General features: G+C 48.2%; 1 pseudogene; it reads right to left on the bottom strand.

Annotated features, from left to right (window-relative positions):
- Positions 1–12,637, bottom strand: part of LOC137544654 (uncharacterized) — a 79,209-nt pseudogene that overhangs the window by 32,788 nt on the left and 33,784 nt on the right.

Below are 12,637 nucleotides of genomic sequence, written 5' to 3'. Positions count from 1 at the left end.
TGACTGCCTGGTAGAGATGGATCGAACAGTGCGCCTGTCCCTGTGATGAACTATTCGTTGCCTAAAGCTACTGCCGGGTCGACAAGGTCTTTAAGCAATGTGCAGGTGCTGGCCGGTGGTGCACATCCTTGATTGTGTGCCCATGGCCAGGAGTACCATGTGCACGATGTTGCCATAAGTAGTGTAATAGATAGCGGAGATGCCGCCCCGGCGGTAAGCGGCAGGGCGGCTATCTCCACGTCTCAGCCGGCGGCCTCCGCCACGCAGTTACATGTTGGAGTTTTGCCTGGTCCCTCAGTTGCACATAGACTGAGGGCTACGCGTGCGCGCACCAGGCGTCAGGACCTTTATGCGAGTAGAAGGGGAGTCAGCTGATCAGCCGTTCAGCTGACTCCAGCAGTGCTCCGGATTGGCTGAGTGACTGGGACGGTGCTGTGGGGCACTCTCAGTATATATAGGACCTGCCTGTCAGTTGCTCTTCGTTTGCTGTTGCAAATGCTACGTGTTAGCACTCAGACCTTAGTCAGATCCCAAAGTGTGCTAGAACCAGCAGGAGCTGGGGATCCACACTTAGTCAGATTCTGTTGATAGCTTAAAGTACTAATTGAATTGTATTATTTGTTATGACACTCTGCTAGCCTCTACTACTCTTCTGCCTACTGATTCTGTGCCTATGCCTATCTAATCTTGTTGCCGACTCAGCTTGAACCTTACTCTGATTCAGTCTTCTGTCTTTGTACCATATCTGTCCGTGTGTTGCCGAATCTGCTTGTCTGACTCTCCTGCCCTCACCAGTGAGCTTAGTTCTGGTGAGGGATTCTCAGTATAGTAATCACCTGCTCCTCAGGTTGATAGCTGCAGTACAGCATTAATCACCTGCTCCTCAGGTTGATAGCTGCAGTACAGTCTTAATCACCTGCTCCTCAGGTAGATAGCTGCAGTACAGTCTTAGTCACCTGCTCCTCAGGTTGATAGCTACAGTACAGTCTGAATCACCAGCTCCTCGGGTGATAAGTACCTTCTGTCTTACTGTGCATCACCCGCTCCTCGGGTGAACCGATCGGTGAACCGATCACTACTTCATCTGCGTCTCCAGCCTGCTGGAGTACTGATTCCAGTGTTCTATAGAGATACCTCCCTCTACCTCTACCTGCTCCTCTGGGAAAGCGGGTATCTCTATCTATATTTACTGTTGCACCAAACACTTATCTTACACCTGGTTGTCCTGTGTCTTGCTATACTCGCATTATTGGTGATTCTGCAGATCACCACATAATCAGGTATAGCATCTGTATTGTTGGTGAGACTGCAGATCACCAATAATCAGAAAATCTGTCCTTGCTGACACCAATCGTTACAAGTAGACAACGTCATACTAATACTCAAAACCTCGCCAACCCAGAAGTAGCCGCAGACAATGAACAGTTTGTCACAGGGACAGGCAAACTGTTCGTTCCACCTCTACTGACTGGCATTCACCACTTTTTGGATATATTTGTATTTCCTTTTCCTGTTTTATGAAGTTGAAAAGAACAACCTTCTCTCTCAGGTCCTTTGACAGTTCTTTTGCTTTACCCGTGGCAGAAATGTGCAGGTCAATGTAAACAGCCCAGAATCACACTGACTTTTAATGCACAGATTACGGTGGTTATTAGGGAGGTTTAACGAGATGCAAATAATTGTTGAGTTGATGCAGAATCATGCAAATTATATACGCAAATGCATGCAGCTTATAAAATGGATTAATTATGGTAACATTCAATTGGTCTGTTTTTTCAAGCCACAAATATTTACATTCAACATTTGCATAACCCTGCATCAACTCAAAATTATTGCATCTCATTAACCATCCCTTACAAGCAAACATGTCACGGGAGGGGACAATTACCCTTAATAAACATTTAATCTGTGTGTGTCAGTTTTGTGTGTGTATTATCAGGCCAAAACTTTAATGTACCCAAAAAACAAATTAGCAATTATATGGGCACAGCAGAGATCACTTAACCCCTTCCCCACCACTGGTACGCAATCGCATACCTATGACTATGCCCTTTAAAACTTCACTTGCACACCAGGGGTGTAGATAAGTGTACTTATTTATTTACCTCGTCACTCACAATCGCTGCGCTGCTCCTGTTTCGTGTCTGCCAAAATCCCGCAGTTCTGTGATTGGTAAATGGGAACAGCTGTTCCCAAAGCTGATCACAGTGGCTGTGATAAATGAAAGCTGGCAGCAGTGAGACGCCCGTATTCATTCACAAACTGAATATAAAACAGATACACAACACAAAACACTTCCTGTGCACTATTCACAGCACACAGGAATTAAGACATCTTGTGGCCAAAAAGTAAAAATACACCTAATTACACTACTATATTTAAAAAAAAAATAAAAAATTATTAGTTCTTAACCCTTTCATCCCTACCCCATAGTTGCCAAAATAAAACACTTGTAAAAAAAAAATGACATCATTTAAAAAACTAGGCTTTCCCGTCCTCCTCAACCAGTCCGATCCAGCGCTGGCACCCCTAGAAAAAGAAAAACAATAACGATAACGTTGGACTGCCTGCGCAGGTGCACTAGCAGCTTTCCATTCGGGCTCCAATCGGGTCCAGTCTACTACACAGAGGCAGACGGCTCGCAACCTGTGCAGTAGAGCGAACTCGATCAGGCTCGGGTATTTCCACTGCAGCCCGAGTGCTTCTGCTCATGGTGCTGACAAGCGGACTTTCGGGGGGCCCACAGCTGGATCCCCTCTGCTGAAGAGGACAGGGAATCAGCTGGAGGGTGCAGAGATTTCCTCCTCCCAAAATAAGTACCCCCAGGAGCACCAACTTCCCATCAGATTCACTTTCAGTTAACAATGTCGGACAAAATCTTATCTTGCAGCCGCCTTGTCTGTCCGAAGCTTCCTGGTCCAGGGAGACAACTGAGTGCCTGAACAATCCTGACATCTCCTATCCACTGATAAACATAAAATAACACCTTTTATCATAGTAAAAAAACAAACAATCAGACAAATTTTAGCAGGTTTATTGAGAAGTGAGAGTTTTACCATAAAAGTGATGACAGAGAATACAATAGAATGTTTACAGACATGAGACCACCTGAGGAAGTAGGTGGACCTCCGAGTACCTCCTCCGATCAGTATTGACAGTAACAAGCAGGGCAGTTTCTAGACTAAAATGCACCCAGGGCGAGGGTTAAAATTGCACCCCCCCTGCGAAGCCAGGTATACATGTCCGCAGTGTAGGTTAGCCAGGTCTAGTTGCACTCAGTATAGGTAGCCAGCTTAAGGTCCCCCCAGTATAGGTAGCTAGGCATAGTATAGGTAGCCAGGCATAGGTGCCCCAGTATAGGTTAGCCATGTAGGTGCCTCCAGTATAGGTAGCCGGTATAGTTGCCCCCAGTATAGGTTAGATAGGCAGGTGCCCCCGGTATAGGTTAGATAGGTAGGTGCCCCTAGTACAGGTTAGCTAGGTGGGTGCCTCTAATATAGGGAGTCAGAATAGTTGCCACCAGTATAAGCTAGGTAGGTAGGTGCCCCCAATACAGGTTAGATAGGTAAGGGCCCTCCAGTATAGGTTAGATTAGGTAGGTGCCCCCCAGTGTGGTTAGATTAGGTAGGTGCCCCCCAGTGTGGTTAAATTAGGTAGGTGCCCCCCAGTATAGGTTAGATTAGGTAGGTGCCCCCCAGTGTGGTTAGATTAGGTAGGTGCCCGCCAGTATAGGTTAGATTAGGTAGGTGCCCGCCAGTATAGGTTAGATTAGGTAGGTGCCCCCCAGTATAGGTTAGATTAGGTAGGTGCCCCCCAGTGTGGTTAGATTAGGTAGGTGCCCCCCCCCCAGTATAGGTTAGATTAGGTAGGTGCCCCCCCTAGTATAGGTTAGATTAGGTAGGTGCCCCCCAGTATAGGTTAGATAGGTAGCTGCCCCCCCAGTATAGGTTAGATTAGGTAGGTGCCCTTCAGTATAGGTTAGATTAGGTAGGTGCCCCCCCAGTGTGGTTAGATTAGGTAGGTGCCCCCCCAGTATAGGTTAGATTAGGTAGGTGCCCCCCAGTATAGGTTAGATAGGTAGCTGCCCCCCAGTATAGGTTAGATTAGGTAGGTGCCCCCAGTATAGGTTAGATTAGGTAGGTGCCCCCCAGTATAGGTTAGATAGGTAGCTGCCCCCCAGTATAGGTTAGATTAGGTACGTGCCCCCCAGTATAGGTTAGATTAGGTAGCTGCCCCCAGTATAGGTTAGATTAGGTAGGTGCCCTCCAGTATAGGTTATTTATGCGTGCTCAACACCAAGCTTAAAGAGACACTGAAGCGAGACTAAATCTCGCTTCAGCTCTCATATATAGCAGGGGCACGTGTGCCCCTGCTAAAACGCCACTATCCCGCGGCTTAACGGGGGTCCCTTCACCCCCAACCCACCCCCCGCAAACCTTGGTCGCAGACTTGGTCGCTTTTCCCCTCTTCCTGGAGGCAGGGCTAACGGCTGCAGCCCTGCCTCCATTTGCGTCTATCAGACGCGCATCGCCGCCTCTCCCCCGCCCCTCTCAGTGAAGGAAGACTGAGAGGGCGGGGGAGAGGCGGAGATACGCGTCTGACAGACGCGCGTGGGGCAGGGCTGCGGCGGTTAGCCCTGCCCCAATGCGGAAATGCTCCCCCGCATTACGGAGGTGATTTGGGGGGACAGGGACCCCCGTTAAGCCGCGGGATAGCTAGGTGGGTGCCTCTAATATAGGGAGTCAGAATAGTTGCCCCCATCCTAGGTTAGATAGGTAGGTGCCCCCAGTATAGGTTAGTTAGGTAGGTGCCTCCAATATAGGTAGCCAGTATAGTTGCCACCAGTATAAGCTAGGTAGGTAGGTGCCCCCAATACAGGTTAGATAGGTAAGGGCCCTCCAGTATAGGTTAGATTAGGTAGGTGCCCCCCAGTGTGGTTAGATTAGGTAGGTGCCCCCCAGTGTGGTTAAATTAGGTAGGTGCCCCCCAGTATAGGTTAGATTAGGTAGGTGCCCCCCAGTGTGGTTAGATTAGGTAGGTGCCCGCCAGTATAGGTTAGATTAGGTAGGTGCCCGCCAGTATAGGTTAGATTAGGTAGGTGCCCCCCAGTATAGGTTAGATTAGGTAAGTGCCCCCCAGTGTGGTTAGATTAGGTAGGTGCCCCCCCCAGTATAGGTTAGATTAGGTAGGTGCCCCCCCTAGTATAGGTTAGATTAGGTAGGTGCCCCCCAGTATAGGTTAGATAGGTAGCTGCCCCCCAGTATAGGTTAGATTAGGTAGGTGCCCTTCAGTATAGGTTAGATTAGGTAGGTGCCCCCCCAGTGTGGTTAGATTAGGTAGGTGCCCCCCCAGTATAGGTTAGATTAGGTAGGTGCCCCCCAGTATAGGTTAGATAGGTAGCTGCCCCCCAGTATAGGTTAGATTAGGTAGGTGCCCCCAGTATAGGTTAGATTAGGTAGGTGCCCCCCAGTATAGGTTAGATAGGTAGCTGCCCCCCAGTACAGGTTAGATTAGGTACGTGCCCCCCAGTATAGGTTAGATTAGGTAGCTGCCCCCGGTATAGGTTAGATTAGGTAGGTGCCCTCCAGTATAGGTTATTTATGCGTGCTCAACACCAAGCTTAAAGAGACACTGAAGCGAGACTAAATCTCGCTTCAGCTCTCATATATAGCAGGGGCACGTGTGCCCCTGCTAAAACGCCGCTATCCCGCGGCTTAACGGGGGTCCCTTCACCCCCAACCCACCCCCCGCAAACCTTGGTCGCAGACTTGGTCGCTTTTCCCCTCTTCCTGGAGGCAGGGCTAACGGCTGCAGCCCTGCCTCCATTCGCGTCTATCAGACGCGCATCGCCGCCTCTCCCCCGCCCCTCTCAGTGAAGGAAGACTGAGAGGGGCGGGGGAGAGGCGGAGATACGCGTCTGACAGATGCGCGTGGGGCAGGGCTGCGGCGGTTAGCCCTGCCCCAATGCGGAAATGCTCCCCCGCATTACGGAGGGGATTTGGGGGGACAGGGACCCCCGTTAAGCCGCGGGATAGCGGCGTTTTAGCAGGGGCACACGTGCCCCTGCTATATATGAGGTCTGAAGCGAGATCTATTCTCGCTTCAGACTCTCTTTAACCCTTACAAGTCTGGCTGTGCAAATCTGGCTAAATTGGCTTATCATGAGGCATTGCTCATGCAAAAATGCATTTGCTTTCGCATGCCAAACTTTGCAGGGTCAAAAACTAATACCGCAAAGCGGTTGCCCTGCGGGAATTAGTTCATGCTACATAGCACTATCCAGGAGCGCCATGGGGAGGCTTCCCAATGCCCCCATACAACCGGGGGGGGGCTGCAGGGCCCCAGGCTCTCTCACTGCCTAGGGACCACAGTGTTACCCCGGAGGGGGAGGCTGGGTGGAGCGGGCGACCCTCCCAAGCGTGGCCAGCTCCGGGGGGGGGGGGGGGGCATCTTCTTGTAGTAAGCATAGGTTAGATTAGGTAGGTGCCCCCCCAGTATAGGTTAGATTAGAATAGAAGAGGTAGCGCTGCGCCTACACCAGTAGCTGCAGACTCTGCCAGGGGATCCCAAACCTCAAAGAATACAATAATGATGATTATGACAGAAAGCGCTGCTGTTAGGAATGAGGGAATTATATAGAGAACTAAGCTTGATAACTTTTTATTGGATAAAAATCAACTAAAATTGACAATTTCTGTCAAACATGCCTGTTAAAATGCTGATAGCAAAAGAATAATAGAGTGCTGTAACAGGTGATGGTACCCGTGTAAGCAGTATATGTACATATACTAAAACATAAAAATAGATTTTCATAAAAACATAAAGTGCACCTGGTGCTTGAACTGGGAATCCCAGAAAATGGCCTCGTTTGAGTATAGGTTCCTCTGTGGATCTGATTATAGATCAGTAGGTAACAATCTTGGGGAACCTCTGATCAATTGTAATGTGGTTTCCTCCGTAATGGGGATAATGTGCAGTCAATCCCTAGTTGGAAGGGCAAGGTGTTCCTGTAAGTAACAGCTTTAGTGCACAGACTTAAACAGGCGGAAGATGAAAACGATCTCACCCGTCTTGTGCTGACATGGAGTGATGCGCAGATCTTGAATCTTCGTGGGGGCCGCTCAATCTCGCTAGCCCCGGCCGGCGGCACAGCGAGAGAGGCTAGACGGATAAGTCACGTCGGGCAAGCGTGCCCGGCTCCCCTTGGATGATGTTATTATCCGGGTAGCAGCTGTAGATGACTGGACGGACTTCCGTATACACGCTTGATGGAGGAAGCCGCGTAGCTCCCGCTCACCTAGTTCCCCTCTGGTTGTGACGTCACAAGGGCAGCCTACGCTGACGTTTCGGGAGGAACGCCCCCCTTTCTCAAAGCTTGGCTGCTGGGGGAATCTAGGGCTGGCTTTTTAAAGTCTGTGCATCACTGTCAATTTTGCTCAAACGCAAACAGTTCCAAATCTTTATTAAGTCCATGTGGAATAAGGGTATTCAGATTGAAGATCCACATTGTTTCTTTCCGGGACATTTCTAGCAAATAGTCTCCCCCTCTCCACGGTTTCTTTACTTGTTCCAATGCACAGAACTTGGTTCCCTTAAAGGAACACCCGTGTTCCATCTTATAATGTTCTGATAATGGATGTTTTTTGCAACCCTTTTTGATGTTGGTGCAGTGTTCGCTCAGTCTTTCTCTTAGGGGGCGTTTGGTCCTTCCCACGTAATGTTTTAAACATGGACATATTAGCACATAAATAACCCCCTTGGAGTCACAGTTGGTGATATCCTTAATGTTGAATGATTCTTTACTAGAGGTTGATGTAATTTCATATATTCTTTCAAGTGGGGAGTTGGATTCTCTACAGGCTCTACAAAAGCCGCATCTCTTAAAATAACAATTTTGTTTCTCTCGTGTTGTTATCTTAACAGTTGGGGCCAGTATGTTGCCCAAATTCTAAGATCTCCTGAAGATCATTTTTGGGTGTTCCGATAATATGGGCATCAATATGGAGCGACAGGGGGACCTATAAGGACCCTGATGATCGACAACCGAGTCTCATCATGAAATACTCATCTCAATCGTCCAAAGTACAGAGTATAGTTGGCAAATACTGGAACATACTAAGGGAAGATCCCATATTGATGCCCATATTATCGGAACACCCAAAAATGATCTTCAGGAGATCTCAGAATTTGGGCAACATACTGGCCCCAACTGTTAAGATAACAACACGAGAGAAACAAAATGGTTATTTTAAGAGATGCGGCTTTTGTAGAGCCTGTAGAGAATCCAACTCCCCACTTGAAAGAATATATGAAATTACATCAACCTCTAGTAAAGAATCATTCAACATTAAGGATATCACCAACTGTGACTCCAAGGGGGTTATTTATGTGCTAATATGTCCATGTTTAAAACATTACGTGGGAAGGACCAAACGCCCCCTAAGAGAAAGACTGAGCGAACACTGCACCAACATCAAAAAGGGTTGCAAAAAACATCCATTATCAGAACATTATAAGATGGAACACCGGTGTTCCTTTAAGGGAACCAAGTTCTGTGCATTGGAACAAGTAAAGAAACCGTGGAGAGGGGGAGACTATTTGCTAGAAATGTCCCGGAAAGAAACAATGTGGATCTTCAATCTGAATACCCTTATTCCACATGGACTTAATAAAGATTTGGAACTGTTTGCGTTTGAGCAAAATTGACAGTGATGCACAGACTTTAAAAAGCCAGCCCTAGATTCCCCCAGCAGCCAAGCTTTGAGAAAGGGGGGCGTTCCTCCCGAAACGTCAGCGTAGGCTGCCCTTGTGACGTCACAACCAGAGGGGAACTAGGTGAGCGGGAGCTACGCGGCTTCCTCCATCAAGCGTGTATACGGAAGTCCGTCCAGTCATCTACAGCTGCTACCCGGATAATAACATCATCCAAGGGGAGCCGGGCACGCTTGCCCGACGTGACTTATCCGTCTAGCCTCTCTCGCTGTGCCGCCGGCCGGGGCTAGCGAGATTGAGCGGCCCCCACGAAGATTCAAGATCTGCGCATCACTCCATGTCAGTACAAGACGGGTGAGATCGTTTTCATCTTCCGCCTGTTTAAGTCTGTGCACTAAAGCTGTTACTTACAGGAACACCTTGCCCTTCCAACTAGGGATTGACTGCACATTATCCCCATTACGGAGGAAACCACATTACAATTGATCAGAGGTTCCCCAAGATTGTTACCTACTGATCTATAATCAGATCCACAGAGGAACCTATACTCAAACGAGGCCATTTTCTGGGATTCCCAGTTCAAGCACCAGGTGCACTTTATGTTTTTATGAAAATCTATTTTTATGTTTTAGTATATGTACATATACTGCTTACACGGGTACCATCACCTGTTACAGCACTCTATTATTCTTTTGCTATCAGCATTTTAACAGGCATGTTTGACAGAAATTGTCAATTTTAGTTGATTTTTATCCAATAAAAAGTTATCAAGCTTAGTTCTCTATATAATTCCCTCATTCCTAACAGCAGCGCTTTCTGTCATAATCATCATAGGTTAGATTAGGTAGGTGCCCCCCCAGTGTGGTTAGATTAGGTAGGTGCCCCCCCAGTATAGGTTAGATTAGGTAGGTGCCCCCCAGTATAGGTTAGATAGGTAGCTGTCCCCCAGTATAGGTTAGATTAAGTATCTGCCCCCCAGTATAGGTTAGGTTAGGTAGGTGCCCCCAGTATAGGTTAGATTAGGTAGGTGCCCCCCCCCCCAGTGTGGTTAGATTAGGTAGGTGCACCCCAGTATAGGTTAGATTAGGTAGGTGTCCCCCAGTATAGGTTAGATAGATAGGTTAGATTAGGTAGCTGCCCCCCCCAGTATAGGTTAGATTAGGTAGGTGCCCCCCAGTATAGGTTAGATAGGTAGGTGCTCCCTCCATAATGGAGGGAGGAGCCGCAGCCGCGGGGAGGGCAGCCCGACCTCTCCCTCCCTTCCTCTCCGGGCGCCCTCCGTGCTCCCCCCTCCGAGTCTGACTGCACAGGAAGCGCTGTGTACAGAGCGCATTAGCTCAACTCACCTCCCTCCCTGGTTCCAACCGCCGCCGGTCTCCTCTTCTCTTCATAGCCGCTCATACACACGCTGCTTCCTGTTTACCCGGAAGCAGAGTGTGTATCAGCGGCTGTGAGGAGAAGACAGAAGAGGAGACCGGTGGCAATTGGAACCAGGGAGGGAGGTGAGTTGCGCTAATGCGCTCTGTACACAGCGCTTCCTGTGCATTCAGACTCGGAGGGGGGAGCACGGAGGGCGCCCGGGAGAGGAGAGGGAGGGAGAGGTCGGGCTGCCCTCCCCGCGGCTGCGGCTCCCCCCTCCGTTACTGCGCCCACAGTCCTTCGGTGCCCAGGGCGCCCGCACGGGCCGCACGGCCCTAGAAACGGGCCCGGTAACAAGGCTCGTCTCAACTAGGGACGATTTGCAGCGTTTCCCCGCATGCGAATTTAAACTGCAAAACGCAGCCTATTGAAATCAGTAGGCTGACGTCCAACTGGCATGTGGGTAAAAGAATCGGACGGCATGCAGCATAAAATGCATTGTGCATCTGCATCCCTATTGGTGTGGCTGGCACCGCATGGCATAGCTAGAGGGATGGGGATGTGCCCCGTAACACAGCAAGACGCACACTGGCACAGTGCAAACGGCCCTAATGCCTGCTACACACCATGCAATGTCCCGTCAGATAGTCGGGGCGAAGTGATTGTTTCCGACAGATCTGATTTCTGATCAATTTTGTATAGACAGAAGTGATTTGAAAATCAATCAGAAATACAATCAGATCGGACCTGTTGGAGTTAATCCGTTTGACCCGTCTATCTGACAGGAAATGGTACAGATACAGACTTACCTCAGTAGAGAGGCCTCTGGGTAATCCAGGAGCTCCTCACATCCAGAGCTGAGACCTTGTGAACCCATTTGACAAGAACTTACTAATTATGTTCCCTCAACTTCTGTCCACATATGAGCACGGCCAGAATGCATAGGGGCAGCTATGGCCCGCGTCTGCGCAGTAGAACAGTAGAACGTGCACAGCTGTTTTCCCCCGTGGTGCTACTGTGCAGACGCTGCCTACACTTGTCCTGTGCAGCGCAGATACGCAGAAGAGGGTCCTGGGGAGCAACGGTGGAGAGGATGAGGGTCAGTGTTGCCAACCATCCGTTTTATTTATTTTTTTATTTTTTTCTTTTTATTTTTTTCTTTTTTAACTCAGCACACAGACCCAAATTCATGAGTAATCAGTTACATGGGGCATTAGCAATTTCTTTTCTTGCCATACCCCTAAACTGAGATGTGTGATCATCATCGTTTATTCATTGTAGATTGGTAAGAGCTAAATAAGCATAACTGTAACTTTCTTCACCATTAAACTCTTTTTCCTCACAATTACATGACTGTTGCTGAGACAGTTATCTATTTATCCTTCTCATATCACAATCCTATACATTTGCCCCGTCAACATCTTGTATATACTCCTCTCATCTCTCCATCCTCTCTTTTGAAGGGTATCTGTACCCTGTAGAATCATCCAACAAACATAGGCGTCCCAAACGTACCACTCACAGTCACCCCATCATCCACTCCTTCCCAGGGGCCCATCATCACACTCTAATACCGACCATCACCGCCCCCCTCCAGCCCCAACAACGCTTGCCAGCGACTCCCAATTTTCAACTCAGTCCCTCCCCGAGTAAACCTAACCGAGATTAGCTATAAGGCTTCTCCATGTTTCTTCTACTTTATTCGTAGTTCCCAGATCCTTGTTCTTACACAGTTCATCCATCCTAACAAACCATTCTCCTATATCTAACCTAGACGGATTTTTCCAGTTATTAGCGATCATACTTTTGGCAACTATCGTGCCGTATTCTTTAATCAGGGAGCATCCAAGGTTTTCTTTTTTAGCTGTATAACTAAGGATTGCTTCCTTCGGTGTAAGTTCAAATTTTTCTTTTAGCAATCTCTCGGCCAAGAGGGTGATATCATCCCAAAGTTTTCTAACTATCGGGCACTGCCACCACATATGTAAAGTACCTCCGTCCCCCTGTCCACACCTCCAGCACCTCACCTTGCGGTTCGCAAACTTACCAACACGGGATGGTGTCATGTACCATCTACCAATTGTTTTAAATTGAATCAACTGTAACCTTGGATCTTGGATTTTAAAAGTATTTACCCATATTTGTGGCCATAACCCTTCCAGACTGGACCCCAGGTCAATTTCCCATTTCCTGCAATATGCAGGAAAGTCCTGGTCACATTCTGCTGCGCAGATATCTGAATATAAACTAGAAATAGATTTATTCATTTTTTTCCCCAGATAGAAATGTCTCTCAAAATTATTCAGATCCCTCTTCTGAACCACCCTCGAGGCAAACTTATAAAAGAAACTATGTATCTGGGAGAAACCCCATGAACCAATCTGGTCACTACACTCAAGGATCGGTCTAATTCCCAGCGTGGGGTTTCCCCCAATATTAACAATACGTGTTTCGCGACTTATATTATGTTTACCAAACCAAGCTGGATCAAGACCTGGCGGAAAGTCTGGATTATCTCGTAGGGTTATCAAGGGGGAAAACCCTGTTTTTTTTTGCCATTTTTCAA

The sequence above is a fragment of the Hyperolius riggenbachi genome, chromosome 2 (genome assembly GCF_040937935.1).
Source record: "Hyperolius riggenbachi isolate aHypRig1 chromosome 2, aHypRig1.pri, whole genome shotgun sequence".
Taxonomy (NCBI): domain Eukaryota; kingdom Metazoa; phylum Chordata; class Amphibia; order Anura; family Hyperoliidae; genus Hyperolius; species Hyperolius riggenbachi.
The sequence above is the reverse complement of the archived record's forward strand: the minus strand, read 5'-3'. Positions and strand labels throughout refer to the sequence as shown.